We start from the raw sequence: 8603 nt of genomic DNA, 5'->3' as shown, positions 1-8603 counted from the left end.
GCCAGGCCCTCATCTCCTCATCTTTCCTCCAATCAGGGCTTCCACCCTCCCCCTTGCCCACCAATTCCCCTGCCAAGCAGAGCCAACCTTCCAACTCTTATCTACCAATCAAGACTGCAGACAGAAAGAAAGCGTTTTTTCATCAGAGCCCATGGGAATTAGCTTCGACCTGTAGACTGATGGTGACTCTGCATAAATGCTTTAAGTCCAGGTCTTTGTTGCTCTGTTCCTATGATTACAGGAAAGGAGAAGAGCAAAGAGAAGGGAGGGCAGGGTGAGGTAGGGTTTTTAGAATTTAATAGGATTGTTTTATCTTCTTTAAAGACCCCTATGTGTGTCTTGAAAACAGAGTGCAGGGTGGTAGACTGAAACAGGTAGAGACCACCCCTCCCTGCTTTGCACATGCTCAGAAGGCCCAGGATTCTGTGGGCATGGTCCCACTCTGCACCACATGCTCAGCTCTCTTTTTCCCCTTATTTCCTCCTTCCAGTCATTTGGGTTGATTCTGTTTGGGAGTGTTTGCTTTGGCTCCTCTCCTATTTCTGCAGGAACACTGTCTTTCACACTGGGCAGTAAGAGTCTGAATCATCACAGGAATAAATCGAAAGCATATCACTTTCACACAAATGTTCCCAGGACTTCTGACACTGCAGACAAAGAAAATGTTTTCCTAATTCATGAAATGGAACTTATTGCCCTTTGCAATACAGATCTCTGATTAAAGAAATCAGTCTAGCACAGTCCCTCCAGTCACTGCCTAATAAAATTCTTGTGCAAGTGGAGTTTTATTTGGGAGGCATTTGGTGAGGATGAGGGAAGAACCAGGTACAGGTTACAAAATTTAAATTTTTTTAAATTTTATTCTCAGAAAACCAGTCTCACGGGTCCTTTGGATCTGGGCAGGCAGAGATTTTAAAAAAAAATTAAGGTTTCAGTGGACAGTCATTAGGACTTCCCTAGTGGCTCAGCAGTAAAGAATCCACCTGCAATGCAGGAGCTGCAGGAAATGAGGGTTCGATTCCCTGGGTGGGGAAGATCCCTTGGAGGGCATGCAACCCAGTCCAGTATTCTTGCCTGGAAAATCCCCATGGACAGAGGAGACTGGTGGGCTTCAGTTCTTAGGGTTGCAAAGAGTCAGACACAACCGAAGTGACTTGGCATGCATGCACAGACAGTCATTAAAAGCCAGTAGTAGTATGTGCTTCCATACAAATGTCCTTTGTAAACCCAGGCTTCTGTGGTAAACACAGTGGTGTGCTTCCAGAGCCCGCCCAGACTTGTTGCTTCAGCTGCTGGGGTGCTTTGCTGAGATTACTTGGTGACCCAGCTCCAGTTCTAGTTGGGCTGTAAAGAGTCCTAGAGATAGCTGCTCAGGGAAGCTCTATCAGTGAGTTTGTTTCATAAACTCCATGGCAGGCTCACATTGTTCATCCTCAGAAAAGAGATTCCACAGGCTAGGCCTTGACTGAGAGGCTGCTCTTCCGCACACAGGTCTCTTCTGCATCAGGAATGCCCTCAGCTTCCATGAGCTGCCTCTCAAGGTCACAGCCCCACCCAGGGGGCCACATCCAATGATGAGTCAAAGCCAGAGACCCTTGTGGGTTCTGCAAGGCTGTCGTTGGGGCTGTACTCAGGGCCACGTCTCCCTCTGTCCGCTCCTGCTTTGGCCCCCTCTCTTCCACAGGTGTTGATCTTGAGGATGCTCCTTTATAAACATCCTGCTCCCTAAACTCCACTTCAGAGTCTGCATCCCAGGGAACCCAGCCTGCAAAGAAATTGTGCCAGTTCTCCGCTCTGTGCTGGTTATAGCACACTTGCAGAGCTGCCTTCAGTATGGACAAAGATTTTGTTCCATCCGCAAAGCTCACTGTGAGTCAAAGCTGCCTGAAATGAAATAAGCATCTTGTGAAGGTGAGGAGATCTTCAAAGAGGACCTGTTCAAAGGAAAACACTGTTAGAAAGATGAGGGGGATGTGAAGTGGTGAAAGCAAGACTCGTAAGGGTGGATGGACTGGATGGCCTCCAGGTTTTTTCCCACATCAAGACCTTAAGATCTGTATTAGTTTGCTAGGGCTGCCATAACCAGGTACCACAGATGGTGTGGCTTAAACAACAGAAATTTATTTCCTCACCATTCTGGAGGCTCGAAGTCCAAGATCAAGGTGTCAGCAGGTTTTATTTCTCCTGAGGCCTCTCTCCTTAGGTTAGCTGAAGACTGCTTTCTCCCTGTCTTCAGATAGTCTTCCTTATGTGTCTGTTTTTTTAAAATTTTAATTTATTTAGGCCACGTGGCATGTGGGATCTTAGTTCCATCACCAGGAATCAAACTTGTGCCGCCTATAGTGGAAAGTGAAAGTGAAAGTCGCTCATTCATGTCCAACTCTTTGCAACCCCATGGACTATACAGTCCATGGAATTCTCCAGGCCAGAATACTGGAGTGGGTAGCCTTTCCCTTCTCCCGGGGATCTTCCCAACCCAGGGATCGAACCCAGGTCTCCCACATTGCAGGCAGATTCTGCAGTGGAAGTGAGTGTTAATCACAGGACTTCCAGGGAAGTCCCTGGTTTTTTTTCTTTTTTCCACAATAGTAAAACATGTTTATCAGTTTTCATAATCAATAGCCAGGCAAAAAAAATAAAAGATAATTACAATTGCAAGCCATAATGGGAACATGACTAACTTAACAATATAAAATGATTACATACAATTTGAGGGAGTCAAGCAGAGAGAGGTGGTAAGTGGAAGTGCATATATGCACACTTTTTATTTATGTACTTTTAATTTTTGGCCACACCTTTTGGTGCGTGGGATCTTAGTTCCCTGACCAGGAATTGAACCCACACCCCCCGTGTTGGAAGGTGGAATCTTGATCACTGGGTAAGTCCTTGTGTCTGTGTTTTCATCTCTTCTTCTTATAAAGACTTCAGTTATGATAGATTAGGGCCCACCCATATAACCTCATTTTACCTTTATTATCTCTTTAAAGGCCCTATTTCCAAATAGTCACATTCTGAGGTACAGGGGTTAGGACTTCAATATAAGGATTTCAGAAGGCCACAGTTCAGTCCATAACAAAATCCCAAGATTTTACTGTATTCCGGATCGATAGTACACTTCAGCACACATCCAGCCCAGTGTTGTAAAAGATCAAATTCAGCAACAGAGCTAGCCAGGTTATGCTTGAAGGAGTAATTGTACAGCTACATAATTAAAGTTGCTAAACAAGAGCCAGTTGTAGCCTTTTTAAAAATACATGGCTTCTCTTTATTATAAGTTTTTCTTGAAAATTACAGGAAATGGTTCCTTCCCTTAGAGAAATAAAGGATGCTTGATAGCTGTGAGTCATGCCACAATCTTAGCTTTTGAAAATGCTGTTGTTTTCTTATCTAGTAGCTATGAGTATGGTTATGTCCACACTACTTCATCCAGGAAATCTTAGCATTGGCCAGGCCAGCCAATGTATTTACACCAATGTATGCAGACAAACATAGACTCTACACCCAAGGAGGGACAAGGGGAGTTTCTGGACATAAGAGGATCACTGGATTTTCTGCGGATAGTAATCTGAGTATAAAAAGAAAAAGGCTACTATGATGGCTTTGTCTCTTGCATTCACTTCCTATTCATTTATTCGCCCATTCAAACAATAATCATTGGGCTCTAACTGCATGGTAGGCATTGTGATAATTGATTTGGGAAAAATAACTTTGTAAAAAAAGCAAAATCCTACCTCCAAAGAGGGAAACTTTTGGTAAGACAAGCTGTACTGCGATGATGCTGATGCCATAAAGCCTGGGTTTTGTCATCACAAGGACTGGGCTCAAGGTCCAGCTCCACCTGGGTCAGCTGTGTGACCCTGGGCAAGTCACTCCACCTCTCTAAGCATCAATTTCTCATTTGTGTAATGAGCATAAGAATCACTCCTACATCAGCAGTTTCAATCTCCCGGTGGTAGGCTGGGAAGATTTTATCCCTCTTTTCCATAACTGCTCTCAGCATCCTCCAAAACCACCTTGAATCAGTATAAAATGTAAGTAAAAACAACATGTTTACTTGGCATTTTCTGCTTCCAGTTAGACCACAGCCCTTAAGTCCCTCATATATAGCTACCAGTTTGCCTCATATACTGTGAAAATTAAACGAGGCAATGCATGCAATATGCTTTCTCATGTAAAAGCCCAGTAAACATTAGCATTATTAAGGCATTTTGTGGTAAGTACTAGGAGTGTGTAGTGATTAGCTCATCCCAGTCCCTCCAGCCTCCAACCTTCATCTCAGGAACCCTCCTCCGTGCCAGACAAACCTACACAAGGATGTTCAAGTATGTTACTTGTAAATGATATAAGAATTCAGAGGGTAAAGGGTCACTTAATGTTTTTAAGAATGAGGACCGTTTCTGTGGAAGATGTAAGATTTAATCTGGTCCCTGAAGCATGGGAAATCAATTGGAAAGAATGACATCAACAAAGATGTATAGATGGGGGAGAGTAAGGCACGCTCCTGTAATATGTGAGTGACCGTGTCAGATTGAGCTTTGCTGGGTGGGGTGGGAGTTTAGGCTAAGAGTAAAGACCAGAGCTAAAACTGAAAGTGTTTTTATAAGATAGGCTGAAGAGGTTGAGGTGGGCATTCTGTGGTTAGTGAGGAGCTGCTCCCTAGTGACAAGTCTTAAGCAGATAATTTAGATGATTAGAAATGCTTCAAGGAGACAACTCAGGTAAGAGCCTTTGGTAACCACTGAGCGTATGGGCTGAATTCGAGCAAGGAGAGGTTAGGCGAAGGGTACCAGTAGCAAAGAAATTAATGAGTTTGTCCAGAGAAGAGAAGACGAAGGCCTGAGCTAAAGCAGTGGCCGTGAGACTGGCAAGAGGGCTGCAGATGGAGAAACCCACCAGGAAGATGTTCTTCTATGGGGCTTGGTGGACGAGAGGTGGTAGACAGAGAGCAAGAGGGGAAGAGGAGTCAAGTGTGTCATGGTCCCTTGAGCCACACACAAAAGTAGAAGAAATAAGGAAGAGGATCTTAGAGAAAGAGGGAGACTTTGATATCAAGGTTGTCGACAGGAGTTGATGAAGTGGACAGACATCCAGAAGATATTCAGCAGACTTAGAAATTGTCCAGGTCTCAGGATTGAGTCTCTGGGTAGAGAGGTGAGCTGGGATCCATCCCTAGAGATGTCACCCCCAATTGGAGCAGAGAAGGAAACTATTGGTGGTAGAGGGAGACAGGTGTTTGTAGTCTGAGCAGGAAGGCTGAAGGTGTAGGAAGAGCCAGAGCCTAAGGAGAGGACACAGGTTTATGATCCATCCATCCATCCATCTGGATGTGGGGTGTATTAAAGTTTGCCCCCAAAGTCCAGAATCTCAAGCTCACTGAGAAAGGCTGCCAGTGAGGAATCCCAGAGCAAAAGGTTTAACTTTAGGGCTCCAGGCTGCAAGAGCTCCAGGCTCCAGAGCCTCAAGAGATTAAGAAAATAAATCAAAGGAACAAGAAGAATCAGGTCTGAAAAAGACTTTTTTGTATTAGAAAAGCTCTGAGACCAGAAGTCACATTGCAAGAGATTAAAAAAATAAATAGGTGGTGAAAATGTGGAAAAACTGGAGACAGAGAAAGTTCCTAGATTCAGTTCAGTTCAGTTCAGTTCAGTCGCTCAGTCATGTCTGACTCTTTGCGACCCCAGGAATTGTAGCACGCCAGGCCTCCCTGTCTATCACCAACTCCCGGAGTTCACCCAGACTCATGTCCATCGAGTCAGTGATGCCATCCAGCCATCTCATCCTCTGTCGTCCCCTTCTCCTCCTGCCCCTAATCCCTCCCAGCATCAGAATCTTTTCCAGTGAGTCAACTCTTTGCATGAGGTGGCCAAAGTACTGGAGTTTCAGCTTTAGCATCATTCCTCCAAAGAAATCCCAGGATTGATCTCCTTCAGAATGGACTGGTTGGATCTCCTTGCAGTCCAAGGGACTCTCAAGAGTCTTCTCCAACACCACAGTTCAAAACCATCAATTCTTTGGCGCTCAGCCTTTTTCACAGTCCAACTCTCACATCCATACATGACCACAGGGAAAACCATAGTCTTGACTAGATGGACCTTAGTCAGCAAAGTAATGTCTCTGCTTTTGAATAAGCTGTCTAGGTTGATCATAACTTTCCTTCCAAGGAGTAAGTGTCTTTTAATTTCATGGCTGTAATCACCATCTGCAGTGATTTTGGAGCCCAAAAAAATAAAGTCTGACACTGTTTCCACTGTTTCCCCATCTATTTCCCATGAACTGATGGGACCGGATGCCATGATCTTCGTTTTCTGAATGTTGAGCTTTAAGCCAACTTTTTCGCTCTCCTCTTTCACTTTCATCAAGAGGCTTTTTAGCTTCTCTTCACTTTCTGCCATTAGGGTGGTGTCATCTGCATATCTGAGGTTATTGATATTTCTCCTGGCAATCTTGATTCCAGCTTGTGTTTCTTCCAGTCCAGCGTTTCTCATGATGTACTCTGCATAGAAGTTAAATAAGCAGGGTGACAATATACAGCCTTGACGCACTCCTTTTCCTATTTGGAACCAGTCTGTTGTTCCATGTCCAGTTCTAACTGTTGCTTCGTGACCTGCATACAGATTTCTCAAGAGGCAAGTCAGGTGGTCTGCTATTCCCATCCCTCTCAGAATTTTCCACAGTTTATTGTGATCCACATAGTCAAAGACTTTGGCATAGTCACTAAAGCAGAAATAGATGTTTTTCTGGAACTCTCTTGCTTTTTCGATGATCCAACAGATGTTGACAATTTGATCTCTGGTTCCTCTGCCTTTTCTCAAACCAGCTTGAACATCAGGAAGTTCATGGTTCATGTATTGCTGAAGCCTGGCTTGGAGAATTTTGAGCATTACTTTACTAGCGTGTGAGATGAGTGCAATTGTGAGGTAGTTTGAGCATTCTTTGGCATTGCCTTTCTCTGGGATTGGAATGAAAACTGACCTTTTCCAGTCCTATGGCCGCTGCTGAGTTTTCCAAATGTGCTGGCATATTGAGTGCAGCACTTTCACAGCATCATCTTTCAGGATTTGAAATAGCAACTATTTAAAAAATTATAGTTGGTTTATAATGTTGTGTTAATTACTGCTGTCTACCAGAGTGACTCAGTTATTCACACACATTTATATGTTATTTTCCATATTCTTTTACTGTATAGCACAGGGAAAGCAATTAGTTTCTAAAACCGCAAAACCCCACTGAGGGAGGGAATATCCCCAGCGGTGCTCAGAAAAAGCAAATACAGAGTTGGGAGAATACACATTTATGCAAATATTTTGGCTCATAATTTGATAAAATGACAAATGCCTGAAAAATGTTGACATATGCCCTTAGTTATATTTCTATGAATTTATTCCCATAAATAATAAAGATGGCCACAGTTAAGCCAGCAGAAAACAGTAGACACTAGGAAGAGAGCCGGGTGGGCCCTCTGGCCTCCCCCGCGCTGCCCCGCCACCCCCTCGCCAGGTTGCCCGTGGCCCGCGCACCAGCCAACTCCGTTATGGCGCGCTGCAGCCCCTGCGTCATGATTAGTGATGAGGAGCCAGGTTATGACCTAGATCTATTTTGTGTACCTAACCATTATACTGAGGATTTGGAAAAGGTGTTTATTCTTCATGGACTCATTTTGGACAGGACGGAAAAGCTGGCCTGAGATATGATGGAGGATATGGGAGGCGACCACATCGTGGCTCTCTGTGTGCTCAAGGCAGGCTATACATTCTTTACGGACCTGCTGGACTACATTAAAGTGCTGAACAGAAATAGTGATAGGTTCATTCCTATGACTGTAGATTTTATCAGACTAGATTTTTTAAGAGCTACTGTAATGACCAGTCAACAGGTGCCATCACAGTCATTGGTGGAGATAATCTCTCAACTTTAGCTGGAAAGAATGTCTTGATTGTTGAAGATATAATTGACATGGGCAAAACAATGCAAATCTTGCTATCCTTGGTCCAGCAGCATAATCCAAAGATGGTTGAGGTTGCCAGCTTGCTGGTGAAAAAGACCCCTCGAAGCACTGGCTATAGACCAGATTTTGTTGGATTTGAAATTCCAGAAAAGTTTGTAATAGGGTATGCCCTTGACTATAATGAATACTTCAGGGATTTGAGTCATGTTTGTATCATTAGTGAAACTAGAAAAGCAAAATACAAATCCAAAGCTGAGAGTTCAGGCTGAGTTTGGTAACATCTGGAGTGCCATGGAAATCATCAGTAAAATTACTAAATCTTCTAGTTCTGTGGCCAGCTGCTTAGCAGAGCTTATTGCATGTATTTTCTAAGAATTTTATCTGTTTTGTATTTTAGAAGTGTCTGTTGCTGCATTCCTGAATTCTTTTATTTGCACTGTGAGCTTATAGACTGTCAGTTCCCTTTGAGGTGGTTTGTTGTTGGACTCATGAATGAAAAATCTCTTAAACCACACCACTATTGAATAAAAATATTGAAGTTGTATCTGTGAGAAGCATTTAAAGAGGAGGATATGTTCATTTTTAATTGATATTTTAATTTTTATATACTGATAAAGAATAGAAGTGATTGAATATTATTATACCATTGTGTGTTTAG

The 8603-nt window shown here is 43.4% G+C and overlaps 1 pseudogene; it reads left to right on the top strand.

Annotated features, from left to right (window-relative positions):
• Positions 1-7531: 7531 nt before the first annotated feature.
• Positions 7532-8214, top strand: LOC138415819 (hypoxanthine-guanine phosphoribosyltransferase pseudogene; annotated as a pseudogene).
• Positions 8215-8603: the final 389 nt, after the last annotated feature.

This window comes from Ovis canadensis, chromosome 12 (assembly GCF_042477335.2).
Source record: "Ovis canadensis isolate MfBH-ARS-UI-01 breed Bighorn chromosome 12, ARS-UI_OviCan_v2, whole genome shotgun sequence".
Lineage (NCBI taxonomy): Eukaryota > Metazoa > Chordata > Mammalia > Artiodactyla > Bovidae > Ovis > Ovis canadensis.
This window is presented reverse-complemented; position numbering and strand designations above follow the sequence as displayed.